Source organism: Girardinichthys multiradiatus, chromosome 7 (genome assembly GCF_021462225.1).
Source record: "Girardinichthys multiradiatus isolate DD_20200921_A chromosome 7, DD_fGirMul_XY1, whole genome shotgun sequence".
Lineage (NCBI taxonomy): Eukaryota > Metazoa > Chordata > Actinopteri > Cyprinodontiformes > Goodeidae > Girardinichthys > Girardinichthys multiradiatus.
In genome coordinates, this window is record NC_061800.1 from 38,456,311 (window position 1) to 38,472,724 (window position 16,414).

The 16,414-nt window shown below is 38.0% G+C and overlaps 1 long non-coding RNA gene across 1 annotated transcript; it reads left to right on the top strand.

The window, feature by feature from the left end:
- Positions 1 to 2,458: 2,458 nt before the first annotated feature.
- On the top strand, positions 2,459 to 14,574 carry LOC124871789. Its single transcript, XR_007039116.1, has 4 exons — positions 2,459 to 2,971; positions 3,954 to 4,013; positions 4,151 to 4,207; positions 13,267 to 14,574. It is a non-coding gene; the product is annotated as an uncharacterized LOC124871789 (long non-coding RNA).
- The last annotated feature ends 1,840 nt before the right edge of the window (positions 14,575 to 16,414 follow it).

Below are 16,414 nucleotides of genomic sequence, written 5' to 3' on the forward strand. Positions count from 1 at the left end.
ACTTCTGGAAGAACGGTTAAAAATACCCATAAACACATTGCTAAACCCTCTGAAAAGCCTTTGCAGACAATATTTTATAGCAGCAAAAGGTGGGTAACAATGTAAATGTAATCTCCATAAAAATCAAAATGGTATTCAACCTAAGTTAATATGTGTATGCAAGCAAAGACAACAATCAAATACTTTTGACAGTATAGTGTATGACAACAGCACCATAAAACCCCTGACATTGAACTTGAAATTACTTAGTTTTGGTCTACCAAAACTATTATTAGTTGCCCCACATTTGGCCATCCCTTTGAAAACTTTCTGGAGTCACCCCTGCCCACAATCCATCCTGGACAAACAGAGGACAAGGACATTAAACACAAATAGTTAAGAAAACATATTTTTAAAAGTATGAAATTTTGTTGCTTTTTAAAAAAAAACTCAGCTCTCTAACTCAGAGAGTTTCACAGTCCTGGAGATTTTGATGAAAAAGGCTCTGTCACCCTTAGCACCCTAAATGGTACAACCAGCAGGCCCTGGTCAGATGACCCTAGGGACCTGTTGGGGGTATATCAGTGTAATCTGCATTGGTGTTGGCCCGTCAGAATAGCTGTTAGCTTCAGCCAACCAACTAACCTGGATTGTTTCTAAATGAGGATGCCAAGAAAGTTATCTGCTGCAGGTAAGACATTGCCTTCTTATAGATATTTACCAGGACCTCAGTTCAATACGGATACATTTTTACTAATATATTCAGGTTTGGATTGTGCTAACATTGTGACATACTGGTAAATTAGTTTATATCCTACATGAACAAAAGCTATGGCAGAGTTTTTTTATTTCAGTGAGTGAAACTCAGCTACAACCATACATCTTGTACATACCAAAAGAGGTTAGTTGTTTTTATTGTCAGCATCATCAGCCCCACTGGGTAGTTAATGCCCTCCACATCAACAACATCTGAAATCCCCTAAGAAATGCTGTCAGACCTCAAAACTGCCACAGGCAAAATATGAATCCATCCTGCCTCACATGAGAAACCCAATAAACTTCACTGACACTTTGACTTCTTAGGCCTTTTTGTTTATGTTACTGCATGTTACCTTTTAAATTTAGCCAAACAGTCCACAATAACAACATGACAAACTGTTCAGATGAATTACAACCTTATTTTAACATGTTGCAGCAGTTACACATACAGATTATCTAGCCATCCGCTTTCTTGTACCTGTTGATTTTTTGCAGGGTTGTAGCGGCTGGTGCCAATAACCAGTGGCCTTGAGAGACATTCATATTATTCCTCAGGAAATCTACTATCCTCTTTTGTTGTTTATAGTATTCTCATTTGGCAACGGCATGTTTGGTGATGTGATGAAGAGAAAAGGCAAATCTGAAGTTGCTCTGATATTCGGTGCCTGTACTGAAAGTTATTTTAACAATCATTAAATATGGTCTGGTTGGTTATTTGACTAATCTTGCAATTAGAAATGGTAGAACTCATTTATCTATCAACAGGTTACTTTGATACTACGATCTAGACTTTATGCATGGTCCACAAATTTTAAGTGGTTTTGAAGCCATTGCAGAAGCATAATGTAAGTCTGCTTTATCCATTCCAAGCCCAGTTTTGATATGTGCTTGGGATCAATTCTCTGTTGGAATAACAAATTTAATCCAAATTTAAATCATCTGGTTATGGGTTTGATGTAAACAAGATCTATGCTTTCTGCTTATTATAAAACTAAGTTTTTAGAGGCCCAATATCATTATAAATATTTTGTCAAGGCTTAAAATTTGGATCTGTTTTGGAAAACTGACCAATTTCAATCAACTTTTCCATCTCCGAAAGCAGATTATTCAATTATCCAGCTAGATTAATTTAAGGAAATTTATATGGCACATATGTCATTGCAATGACCCAATAATAAACGTATTTAAAGTAATGAAATAACTGGTTGATTTTACTGTCATTTATCAGAGATCTTTCAAAGAGTTACTATTAAGAATCCTACAAAATTCCAGATACTATACATAGCACTGAGTCCTAGCACTTAGTTGATAGAGTCCCTTAGTGTCCTTAGTAACACAACAGAATGAATTCTGATTGAATGAAAACTGGCTTCTTTCAAATAATCATCCAAATTGTGATACTTATATATTCATAAGGTTCATTCAAAATTGGACCTTATAAATGTAAGGTCCATTTTTGAATGGAGAGGGACAACAGGAACTGGATGGTTCACATCTGGGCTTTTGCCAACTGTTTAATACCAGTGATATAATGCAAATATTATTTAGTTCTTCTTGTACTGATGATGGGCTTTAGCAGTCATTCACCAGCTCAGTTGCATCACTGCCCCCTACAGGTCAGTTTTAAAAAGTGAGCATTATTCTCTGTTCAAAATGCAAACCTGTCACTGTGGTTTGAGGGTTGTTTAAATTTACCCAACACTTAATAAAGTTAGCCACACTTTGCCAGTATTGGAAACTAACTTTCACCACTTTCTATAATGTTTTACCAGAACCTCACTTAAAATAAATGGAACTATCCTTTTTATATGCTTATGACACCAGGATTGTGTTTGCACTATGCAAAGTAAACATGACTTTCGTTAAGTGACTGGTTGGCTATATTTGAAATTTTAGCTTCATCCTGTGAATATTCTTTTTTTCTCATCCTTATCAGAGTCTATTTCTAACCTGCCTCTTGCTCTTGAATGTAACCCCAGATACCTTATTTTTGTAGGACAGAGTTTATCCACCATTTCAATCCCCTTCAGTGCAGCCTCTTTCCTCTTGTTTCTGCCCTGCTGGACAGTGATGATGATGATGATCGGCCTTCGGGCTGTAGAGGCAGATGGACTGTCATCCTCCCTTCTGCCTGCTGCTGTTGTGTCCTTTCTCCCCTGAAAGCATGATACCTGTGCAGACCCTGATTATGTCCCAACCGTACTGCAGAGGCCCACGACCCCTTGCTGTGCAGGTGAGTGCTGGAGTGGTAGAGTGGACATGATTGGCTCTCACTGTAAACCCTACTGGATAGCCGTGTTCCAGCAGAGAAAGGCCGACAGATAAAGAGAATGGGAGATGAGAGGGAAAAGAGGGAGTCTGCCCTACATTCTCTGGCTAATTAAGTGCTATTATCCTGCACAACAGGAGGTACCTGAGAAATAATTGGCTACAGCGACAGCTAAATGTTCCAATCTGGAGGTGAAGCCAAAAGCCTTGCAAAAGGTCATGTGGCATTATGTACTGTAGTGATCTTATTAAAAGCTGCAGTTTGTCTCATCTTTGGATGGTTGGTCACTGGTTAAAATATTTTTTAGATTAAAAACATACTCATTCCTTTGATTTAAAGTTTGCATTGTTCGATACAGGAAATTAGATTTTTTTCTTTCAATGATTTTTAATCTGTTAGCCAAAAAGAGACTCCCCTGCAGTTTGGGTTTTTTTCATGCCCGCATACCTTGAAGGGATTGTCTCTTTTGTAGTGCTAATGTAAAACTAAAAGAAAAGAGGAAAAAAAGCTCGGTAGCCTAGATCAAAATACAGTATGATCACGTGGAGATAAAATATTAAAAAGACCAATAACCCGAGATGAAACATTCTTTCACAAAACAAAGTCAGTTTTTTATTTGGGTTTTGGACTGCACTGAGGTAAAGAGTCTGAGCAAGAGTCTGAGCTCTGAACTTTACCAGGGTCCTAATATGGCACCCTTCACAATTTTTGGCTCCCTTTGGTAAAGGTGTTTTCAAAAGCCTTAAAATAGATGGCTGCTGGAGATCTGATGAACCTAAGAAATAGTCCTCTGTGTAGGGAAATATTTATACTATTTTATATGTTTTGATAAATGATTTTGTTTATATAATGTTAAGTAAGACAGCCTTAGGCAGTTGCCAAATTGAAGTTGTTTTCTTTCATTTTTAATTGTGTGTAACCCTGCTGGTCTTCCCTTTGTGTCCAGGCTGCGAGCTAAGGTGGTGGAAGGTCTTCCAGGTGTCGGTCCCCATGCGCTGCGAATGTGGTTGGTATCGGGTTCCCTTCATGATTGAATGCATGTTCACAAGTGCCTGCGATGAATCATTGATTTTCATTTTTGTTTTTATTTTTTTTCAATCTGTCTCTGGTGATTCGACTATTTCCCCTGCTGGTAACCCTCAGTCCTGAATATCCTCTATACCTTTCCCTGTACAATTCAAGTTGGAGCAAGAGGAGAAGGTGAGGCCTCTCTTCACACACTTGGTGTATTCTCAGCTCATGATGATATTTTGAGTTGCTAATTGCCAATGAGATTCCTTTCGTGAATGATCATCCTGTTCACCAGTGCTTTAGGCAGATCCCTCCATCTGATTATGAAGTGGTGAAGCAGCATAAATATCAACTTCACGAGTCACAAGTAATAAGAAAGAGTAGCAGCCCATATGCTTCCACTATCGTGTTGGTGAGAAAGAAAGATAGTAGTCTCATGATGTATGTTGACTACAGGCAGGTTAATATTAAAAACAGGAGTGATCCTTTCCTCTTCCCGCATTGAGAAATCTTTAGGTGCGCTGACGGGCGCATGTTGGTATTTTACATTGGCTTTAGGTAGCAGCTATAACCAGGTCCCAGTTGTTGAAGCATATTGGCCAAAAACTTTGTTGTGACATTGTGGCGTTCTCATAAACTGTTAAGGAGCACCTGGAGAGGCTGGAGGTAGTGCAGGATTAAGAGGCTGCAGAAGGAGGGCCTCAAGGTAAAGCTGGCAAAATGTGCCTTCTTCCAGCAGGAGGTGCGCTACTTAGGCCATCTTATTTATGATAAGGGTGTCTCCACAGATCCCAGCAAGGTATAAGTGGTGGCCAACCGGCTACCCCACCACCTCAGAACAGCGGCCATTCATGGGTTTTGCTGTTACTATTGTATGTTCCTAGAGGGGTTTGCCAGGTTGGCTGCCCCATTCCATGAGTTGCAAAAATGCAAAATACTAAGTCTAGAAAGAAGCTGGACAAGAGAGTCATTAGGCACTGGACCAAGAAATGTCACGTTTTGAGGCTGTTACAACCCCACTCGGTCTAGGGGTAGGAGGAAGTAAACATTTGAACCAGGTGTTATTGGTTTTGTGAATGAAAGAGTAATTTATTGCTTTTCAGTTCAGTTTCTGTTATTTGTAACAAAACAAACAAAAGGAGGGTACTTAACGAAGTACAAACCGTATAAAAATAAAAAAGAGGTAAAACCCAAAATATACAATGACTATAAATTTAACAAAATACACAACAATCAGTAATTTAACTAAAAATAATCCCCCAAAAGGAGGGACAAGCTAATTCAACAGTTTCTTCAATCAAAGTGTCCCCGCTAACAACAAGCAAACAAACCAATCAAGATAAAGCTTAACAAGCTTTAAAGAGACTCCTCTGAACCAAGATGGAGTCAAGCTAACCATCAAGCAGGTGAGCACACAAAATAACCAAGCTTCCCAACAAGCGGGTAAGCATACAAAATAACCAAGCTTCAAAGTTTCACAACACCAAAGTCAGAAGTGGCGAGCTGTTCTGTCCAAATCACAGCTGCCTTTAGTGGCAGGTGCAGAGAGTTTATATATTGCAGTCTCTTCAATGATTGGCGGCGAATTCGGAAGAACCAGGAAATGAATAGTCCAACATGAACTCCACGTCCAGCAGGAGGAGTGCAGAGCACGCAGGGAGATCCGAGTCCGTCAGGAACAGCGGAGAAGAGAGTATCCAGGGAAGAAGAGAGTGACCAGCGAAGATTTTTTTTATTATTTTCTTTCTTTCCAAGCGGTATACAAAAACTTGTAGAGGTACAAAGAACGTTGCAACATAGGTATAAAAAGAAACACAGAACATGGGGCTAAGACTAAAAACAAACACATAAACAGTAAGGCAACTGAATAGAAATAGAGCAAGATTTAAAACAAAAGAAAGGTAGAGATATTGGCAGTTACATTTTTTGCATAAACGGATTTCAAATATTTCAGTGATGTGTAATACAGTTTAAATTGGTTAAGAAAAAAAATCAAAACAAGGAGTAGAACCTTTCCATTTACAGCAGTGTATATGATATTTAACAAGCAAGAAAACAATATTTACCATGTCAGATATTTGACAATCAAGGTCATCAACATAGTATAATATGTGGTTGATGGTTATCTCTGGGATGTCTTCGATTTTACGGGACAACCAGTTTTTAATGAGATGATCAAGGGATTCTTCTGGACATTCACAAAAGCACAACAAGTTGAATCAAATTTAAATCTTTTGTGCAAAAATTCTGCCACTGGGTAAATATTGTGAGAGATTTTGAAATGAGTCTCTTTAACCTTAGGTGATATCGGTCATTTCACATACTTGGAGAACGCCTTCTCAATTAAAGACAAATTTATTGTTACCAAGATATTATTATTGTAATCATTAAATAATTTAGATTTGAAGGCAGTCACAAGCATAACATTATTGCATTTTCTATCAGTCACACTATATTCTCCAATCTTCAGTTTGGGTAAAGATGAAGTAATACTTGAATATCTTAAGGTGTTTTGGATGAGATGGATCAGAGCTACAGGAATAGCTTTGCATACTTTTAGATACTCATTGCAAGTACAGTTCAGATTAAATTTTTTGGTAAAATCTCTATGATTTAACAAGACACCATTACTATCCATTAAGTCAGTTATAAACAGAATGCCTTTTTCATACCAGTCAGTTTTAAAAATAGATTTTCTATTTATTAGTATTGATCTGTTATTCCACACTACGGATCCATGTGGGGTAAAATTGTGGGTAAATATCATTTTCCAAAAATGTAAAACTTGTTTATGAAAATTAGACAGTGAAATAGGAATCTTTGTTAATTCAAAATCACATTTGAGCAGGAAATCCAAGCCACCAAGGATTTTAAATATAGATTTAGGGATATGAAACCACATTGAGTTGGAATGAGACAAGTAAGTCTTCAGCCAATTTATTCTAAATGATCCAATAATATAGATTTAGGGATATTTAACCACATTGAGTTGGAATGAGACAAATAAGTCTTCAGCCAATTTATTCTAAATGATCCAATCAGAGCCTCAAAATCTAAGGCTCTAATTCCTCCCTTATCATAGTCTTTAATAAGATGAGATCGTCGTAGATAGTGAGTTTTGTTCCTCCAAATAAATTGAAAAATTATTGAATTGGCTTTCTTAATATTTTTGTCAGAGATGAAAGTAGAATGGCATGGATAAATGAATTTGGACACTCCTTCAGCTTTGGATAGAAGGGTTCGTCCAAAAATAGTCAGATCTCTAGTTAACCAACGGTTCAAGGATCTCTTCATATCATCCAAGCATCTTCCAGTGTTTTCCTCCTCTCTTCTAATAGTATTTTTTTAAATCAATATTCCCAGATATTTAACTTCGGACTTAACTGTTATGGAGGCAACAGACTCGACAGAGCTGGAATGGATCGGCAGAAGTTCACATTTATTAATATTAAAATGGATTTTAGCGCGATGTCTACCATAGTTATATCTCTGAGAAAAATTGTTGTATCGTCCGCAAATTGACTTATCTTGAATTCCTTATCAAAAATTTTAATACCATGCAAGTTAGAATTTTTCATAATTAGTAAGGAAAGCATTTGAGTTGTTAATATAAATAATTTAGGTGAAATTGGGCAGCCCTGCCTGATTCCTCTTGACATAGAGAAACTAGGGGTCATACTCATTCCCAGGGAAACTGAGCTACTTATGTCATTATAAAATAATCTGATTATATTACAAAATTACTCCCCAAAGCCAAAATATTTTAAGGTTTTTATTATAAAGCAGTGTTCCAGTGAGTCAAAAGCCTTAAAGAAATCCAAGAATAAAATAAAACTGTCACTATCAATAAAGCTACGATAATCAATCATATCAAAAATCAGTCTAGTATGATGATGGATATTTCTTCCCTTTAAAAATGCTGATTGGCACTCATTAATAATCGTTCCTAATCCACTGTTTAAGCGATTGGCATAAACAAGAGCTAAAACTCTGTAATCTGTACATAAAAGAGTGATGGGTCTCCAATTGTCTAGTAATAAAGGATCTTTGTTGGCTTTGGGGATCAGAGTAATCAGACCTCGTTTCATGGTGGGAAAGAGGCTATTGTTTGAAATGCATTCCAGCAGGGCCTCAAATAATAGTTTTCATAAATCTTTCCAGAAGAAAATATAAAATTCAGTGGTTAACCCATCTAGGCCTGGAGATTTACCCTTTCCCATTTGCTGTATTACTACATCAAGCTCTCCGATTCTTAAGTCATCTTCCATAAGATTTCTAAAATCAAGATTAATTTTTTCAACAGATTCCTGAATTTTATCAAAAAAAGACTGGCAATTGGATTCCGAATACTTAGAACAATAAAGATCATTATAAAAATTTCTAATTGCTGTATGTATTAAAACCGGGTCTTCAGTGACGCTACCATTAATGATTAGTTTCCCAATCTTCTTTTTGGACTGTCTCTGCCTCTCTAAACTGAGAAAATATGAAGAGTTATTTTCGCCGTCCTCAATCCAGCAATCTCTGGAGCGAATGAAAGCCCCCCTTGCTTTCCAGAAGAACATCGTCTAGTTGAGATTTGAAAACATCCAGCTGACCCAGCTCTTCATACAATAAAAATGATTTTGAACATAGAAAATTAATATTGCCAGTAAGTTGGGATTGTTTCTGTCTCCTCAGCTTTGAAGCAAGTTTGCCTGTCTTTATTGCAGTTATCCTAACATTAAATTTAAACCACTCCCACTTATTTAAGGGAGACAAATCCATAACTTAAATATCCTTAATGAGGTTCAGAACTTCTGAACAGAACGTTTTATTATTCAGCAGATTACTATTAAACTTCCAAGCAAAGTTTGAAGACGATTTAGATTTATTAAGAGAGAGAAACAAAGTAACTGAACAATGATCTGTAAGAGGAGCCGCTGAGATTTCACAACTTGAAATATTATTTGCCTGATTATCAGGGATTAACCAGTAATCTAGCCTAGAACACTGGTCATTTCCGGAAGGACTGAACCAGGAGTATTGTCTGGTATTAGGATTTCTAATTCTCCAGCAGCCTGTCAAATTTATATTAGAAATTAAGTTTACAAAAATACCGTTATAATTATGGTGCTGCCCATGAAAGGGGAGGCGATCAACCGATTCATCTGGAGTTACATTAAAATCTCCTCCTAAAATAACCTGATCAGAGGAATATTTTATTTTCCATTGTTTTATCATCACTCCGAGGTCAGCAAAAAATATACTATTCATTGTTTTATTATTATATCCATATACACACACCAAAATTATCTTATTTCCATCAATCTCCACTATTACAGTTACCCAGTGGCCATTTGCATCACTGATATGCTCCAACAAAGAACCTGGGAATTTATAAAACATAATCATAACCCCAGCTGAATGCGACGCACCATAACTAAAATAAATTGGATCACCCCATTGAAGTCTCCAGAATTTAGCCTGTTCACTTGATAAATTAGTTTCTTGCAGAAAACCACAATTTACCTTTTGCTCCTTGCAATAAAGAAAAATAGCCTTACGTTTAACAATATTTTTTAAACCCCTAGTATTAAGTGAAAGTAATGACAACATGAAATAAACACAGTAGTTGTGCAAAAACTAATCTCAGGAACAATGAGCAGGAATTAGATAACATAGCCAGTAACAACTATATGGAATAATGCGATAGCCCTTTAAACAAATACAAACATAATATATACCATACCAGTGGGAGTAAAAAGAACCTGGTGGTGACCACTCTTCTATAATCGATCAGGACGAAACCTTCTTGCAGGTATGCCGGTATGCATCCATTTAGGTATGCATTCCGAGTTGAATGATCATGGCTCTGGGACGGTTGTTGGCCGAAGCGGCATCGGCTTTTTTCCCCAATCTGTGAACGTTGTCGACCGTATCACGCAGCCGATCCACTGAGACAGGAATAATCCTAGTGAGGATCCCGATCATGGATTCCCGTAGGTTCTCGTTGTCTTTCTCAGGCAGTCCGGTCACCCTCAAGTTCCAACCTCTCTTGTAACGAGCATGGTCTTCACAGGAAATCCTCAGCGCTGTGTTTTCTTTTTTGAGAAGGTTAATTGAAGCTTGAAGCTCTGAAATGGCTGTCGTATTAACCTCAATGGCGACAGTATTAGCTTCGATACGTTTTTCAATGCTTTTCAAAATTATAGTCTGATTATCCATCTTTGTGTTAAGTTCTCCTATCGCACGAAGAATGGCATTAGCTGTGTCCTCCTTACATTCAGGCTTTTGTTCTTAATAGGTGTGTGATCCCAGTTCATTTTCTGTTCTTTACAAGAAGAATCAGACGTGACTCCAACCAACTCAATTTCTTCAATAATATCTTCGTCGCAAGCCTCTTGAAGAGCCAGCCGATTGTAATCGTGGTCTGACATGCTAGCCTCCGTAGATGAACTCCCAGACGACAAAAAGAACAAAAAGGCTGAAAAAGTTTCAAAAAGTTATTAAACTAAAAAAAAAAAAGCCTAAGACACTTTAAAACAGGGCTAAAGCACACAAATTGGATTAAATCTAGGCTAAACATTAACTGCATGCAGAGAACCTGCAAAAACAACACCTCTCACTCCGCCATCTTGGGACCTCCCCTGACCAGCGAAGATCCAGTAGGAGAGCAGAAGACATCCGATCCCATCAGAAACAACGGCATCAACAGCACGGAGGGAAAAAGGGCCTCCGCAGCGACATCGGCTGGCCAGTCTGTTGATGATGGTACAGAACAAAACACACACATACGGCCACCAGCCGTAACAGAGGCTTTGAAGGATAAACTCACTACTGCACCTATCCTGACTTATGCTGACCTCTCCCTTCCATTTATATTGGATGTTAATGCAAACCATGGTGGACTTGGTTCTGTACTCTCACATGTGAAGGAGGCAACGTGAGGCCTATAGCTTATGCTGGTAGAGGGTTAAGATTAATTGAGTGGAATTTGGTTGATTATTGCTCCATGAAGTTCAATTTTGACATAAACGGATGTAAGGATTTAACAGAACACTGCAAAATTTGTTGCAATCTCCACCAGTGTCTCTGAAACAGGACTGGAGTTAATATTTGCCACAACTCCTGTATTCTTATTATTCTACATCAGGGAAAATCCTGTAAGCTTCAGTCCTGAACATCCTCTATCCCTTTCGCTGTATGATTGAAGTTGTCAACTGGTCATGGTTTTTAAAAGGAACTTAGAATAATAAATTAATGTCTTTTAATTATGGAAACACAACTCTTGCCTTATCTCTAAGTGAAACAAACCGTTTTGCCTTACTAGTGCTGTTCTTCATATACTTGGGTGAAATTCCCAAGATGGCATTGTTGGAAACGTTCTTTTAGGCTACTCTGACTCTAGTAGAAATAGTGAGCTAAAGGGGCAAAGCACCAAATAAACTGTTTCAAACCCTTGTGTTGCCAGACAAATATGATGAGCCCCAGAGATAAAGGTGAATGCTTTATGCTTCACATCCTGTATCCATGTTTAAGACTCTTATTTTGAAGTAAAAAAGGAAGTTACTCTTGTTACTTTGTGTTGGCTTGCTGACAACATTAGATTATACAGTGAAACCTCTAAATATAAATGCACATGAATACTAAATTTTTCCAAATTTCCCCAACTACAAATTTTCCTCTGAATACAAACATCTAGGATGTTTTTAGCGAGCACTTGATCCATAATGCAAGCCAGCCAACTGCATGCTTCAATTTTGTTGTGACAGAACAAAATGCTCTCGCTGCATGTGTGCTCTTGTTTTCTATGCTTTCACTGTGCCTGGCATGCTAGGCATCCAAGAGTAGGGACTTTCTTTTCTAGAGTCATCAAACTGTTAAGTGCAATACTTGAAAAAGTGCACTGCTTGAAAAAGTGCAACGCTTCTGTGCACAGAATCATCCAAACAGAGGTGTCTGATGCAACATAACTCTGTACAGTTACAATGCTGTGCTACTTTTCCTAACATTTTCCTAACATTGCAAAAGCATGTGAACATTTTGAGCCAAAACACCATTATTTTAAAAGCGGGGAAAGCATAGTACAAATTTTCAAGAAACAAACAGCCTGTTCAAAAAAATAAAATTCATATTTAGAAGTTCCACTTAGCAAAAAAGAAGCATCCATTTCTTTAAACTCATATGTGTGGCATCATTTTGTGTAATCACTAGAAAACAAGAAATAGTAAAATAATATGTATAGGTTGTAAGCACTGTGGGAACCCTGATGACACAAATGTTAGGTCTGCCTTGTAAACTTTGATGATACATTAAATGGCTATTTCAACTTTTTTAATGAATCTGAAGTGCATGAGATAATTTCTGTCACTACAATTTCTGTCACTGCTGTAACATCTGGACCAATGCCATAACTGCACTCAACCGTACCGTTGCCCAAAATAAGAGAATCACAGACCGCAAACGCACGCCAGCTCCAGATTATCAACCAGGATAACAGGTTTGGCTTTCCACACGAGACATTCATTTAAAATCCATCTCTAAGAAACTTTCCCCCAGATACATCGGCCCCTTCAAGATCCAGTCCATCATTGGTCCTGCCACTGTCTGCCTCCAGCTACCCACCAGTCTCAAGATTCACCCCACATTCCACGTCTCCCAGGTAAAACCGGTTCATTCCAACACCTTGTCCCCTCCTTCCGAGCCCCTTCCACCCACCCGGGACATTGATGGACACCCAGCGTACGACATTAGGAGGATCTTGGCCTCCCGTCGGCGAGGTTGGGGTTTCCAATACCTTGTTGATTGGGAGGGTTACGGCCCTGAAAAACGTACCTGGGTGCCCCGCTCTTTTATTTTAGATCCCACTCTTATCAAGGATTTTGAGGCTTCCTGCTTCCTGTCTGTCCACATTGTCTGGGCCGCCAGGTGGCGGCTGTTGGGGGGGGGGTGATGTCAGGATGTGGTGTTTGTTGGTTCTGTTCCTGTCTGTTTTGTTCTGCAGCCATCCAACCAGAGGGCTGCACCTGTGCACCTCTGCACAGGTGCAGCACATCAGACACAATCAGCCAGGCAGAATAAAGAGGCTGGAAGCCAGTCACTCTTCGCCTGAATGTTAACCATCAATGATAACAACAAGCCACCTCTTGTGTTTCTGAGCATTCATCCTTGTATCTTAGTTACCTCTGAGCCAAGCCTGAGCTTTCCTCTGAGCTTCTTGTGTTCTTCCTTTGCTAACCCTCGTTCCTGTGTCTCTCCTCTCCAAGGGTTTCCCTGACAACAGCCCGGTCTCTGATGACCATTTGTGGACTCACCTTCTCGTCCCAAGCTTCCTGTGGACTCCGGATCATTACCTCCACGACTGGCTTCCTTCTTTCTGCACTACCTGTCCGCCCAGCATTGCAGCCATCCAAGCCCTCTGGATTGCACCTCCGCTGCAGGCAAATAAACCACAAATCATTCTCCGGACATCTCTCCCTGCCTTCATTCCCCACGGACTTCTCATTCTCCCCCCATTTGTTATTTATTTATTTATTTTATGTAATGCCAAAACCATTATTATTTATTTTATGTGTTTATTGTGTTTAATGTGACTGTCTTATCTCTTTTCCTTTTTTCTGCAAAGCCCTTTGAAATACTTTGTGCATTAATGGTGTCTGTTTACACATCTCAGAGGCCTTGAATGAATAATATAATTTTACCAATTTACAAATTAAAGCTTTGAAATAGTCCTTAATTAAATGTAACATAATCTTAATCGTTGATGTGTCAAAACTTGAATGAGAATTATGTCTTTTATTTAATAGATTGATTACATGTTGTAGGAAAATAGTAATGGGAGAACAGCCCAGTCATAAGATAGTTACAGTGATTTTAATGATTTTTATAATGAGTTTTGTTAGAGATGCCTGAAAAATGATGTTTTGGAAAAACAGTGGGATCCATTTCTCATCGTCTGTCTAACATGACTTGTCTCTCTTCTTACCCCAAGTCCACTTTAATTGCTTGGTCCCTCCCTCAAAATGTCTCCACACCCTGGAAGGAAAGCCTTCCAGTACGATGAGTTATGAGTTAAACTGTATCATTTATATTGTGTGCTACAGTACATTTCTCTATTTTTTGTGTAAAACTGTGCAAGCTTTCAGTTTTTTATCCTGGTTCTGTAAGTCGTCCAAAGCGGGGAATATTAAGAAATCCAAAGGTGACAGCCTTCCATTCCTAGAGTGAACTTCCAGCCAGACGAATCAGCTATTTTTCAATTTACCCAGCCCATTAAATCAATATTAGGCTCCTGAAAGACTGACAAGCCTTTTTCAATCTTAGATTTTAATCACAGCACTGTAAATAACATTTTAAATATTTATTCCCTATTACAAATTTCCCTTTTAGTTTTTGTGTCAAGTGATTAGTTGTTTTTCTTTGTCAGACAGTATGTTATGTTTCTTTTGCAATCTTTAAGTGTCATTTCATTAGATTTTAGATTATTAACATGGGTCAATAAGATGTAATAAAGGTCCAGATTTCTGGCGAGCTGTCATATTGGGAAACAAGACATTTAACATCTATAATTAATATGGAAGAAAAATCTTTCCTATATCCTCACATCAAATTCAGGAATCAAAAGAAAACAGACATACATTTCTATGTATGTCTATTCTTACTACAGAGAATGTCTGAATCGGTGTCGAAGAAATATAAAGATTAGACAAAGGCTCAATAAAATAAATCCATATCTTTCTTGCTTCTTTAACTCAATTGTTTAAAGGAGATGTGTCAATTCCACATGAGAAGGCAATTGAGCAATGACAACAAGTTATTAAATGTCATGTCGGTAAGTCCACTGTCAGATGGTAGGGGAAAATGCATTTCAGTTTCTTTTACTCAGCTGTGCGCAAACAGGTAAATGAAGAAAACTGACAGCCATGTGGCGTGCATGCATTTACTGTGAATTTACATATTCTCATCAAAACAACTCAAAAGCTAACTTTATATGTTCAGTGCAGTAATACCCTGCTACCTTTAACACATTACCAAACGTATATAGTGTTTATATGGCTTACGATGAATTATCTTAAGAACTGGTTTGAAATGAAGTGGTTGGACATGTAGGTGAACTTGAATTTCAAAGCCTCCAAACAAAACATCTGGCTCAACATATAGGCTTACAGCTGTTTATTTGAGATGGTTTTCATGCTAGAATGACTGCTCAAACTACAGCTGTTTGGCAAAAATCCTGTTGAATAAATATCAACACAGCAGAGCACACCAACCTCTTTCGAGTGTATTTAAATTTTTTCTTGGATCATCAAAATATTAAATGTTTTATATTTTATATTTTTATGGATCAGCTTTTAACTTAAACTCAATTCGGCTAATTTGTGTATAGGGCCACATTGAAACAAGCATCAGCTCAAGGCGCATTGCAAGATAAATAGGATCACTCATTAACTCACTTTGTGATATTGATTTGGTTGTAAGGTGTAAATAATATTTAATTTGTCACTGTTAAATCAGCTTTAGATAATGCAGCACAAATGATTTATTTTTTCATTGTTGTTGGTTAGCATTTATTCAAAAAGGTCAATTTGCAAAACCCTGGAGTTATTTTTTTTAATACATTATTGATAATGTTGAATCTCACTTTACAAATGAAATAATGATCTTTAAATGGTGCATTGTGTTAACTGTCAATATTTATTGCAATGACCTTAGAACAGAGCATCAAAAACATTACAGTTAATAAGAATATCATTCAAAAGTTTATTTTAGCAATTCATTCAGTTAAACTATATAATGATTTATTCAACAAAGAGTGGGACTGCACGGTGGTAGCACTGTTGCCTTGCAACAAGAAGGTCCTGGGTTCGATTCCCAGCCTGGGGTCTTTCTGCATGGAGTTTGCATGTTCTCCCCGTGCATGCGTGGGTTCTCACCGGGTACTCCGGCTTCCTCCCACAGTCCAAAGACATGCCTGTTAGGTTAATTGGTCACTCTAAATTGCCCTTAGGTGTATGAGTGTGTGCATGGTTGTTTGTGTGTTGTCCTGCGATGGACTGGTGACCTGTCCAGGGTGTACCCCGCCTCTCGCCCATAGACTGCTGGAGATAGGCACCAGCTCCCTCCGAACCACTATGGAATAAGTGGTAGAGAATGACTGACTGACTAAACAAAGAGTAAAATCTATTTAGTAATTCTTTTCTCGTCGGTTTGATGATTGCAGCTAATGAAAACCCAAGATTTCAATTTCCCAAAGAATTATAATGCTGCCTAAGACCAAGAAAACTGTTTTTTAGTCGAGATATTTTATGGTATGTTGCAAAACTGGAAGTCACAGACTTTCCAGAAAAGGACCAGAAAATGTCATTGTTAAAGAAGCTTCCTGTTTCGAGTGTTATATCCAAACAAAAAAATTGA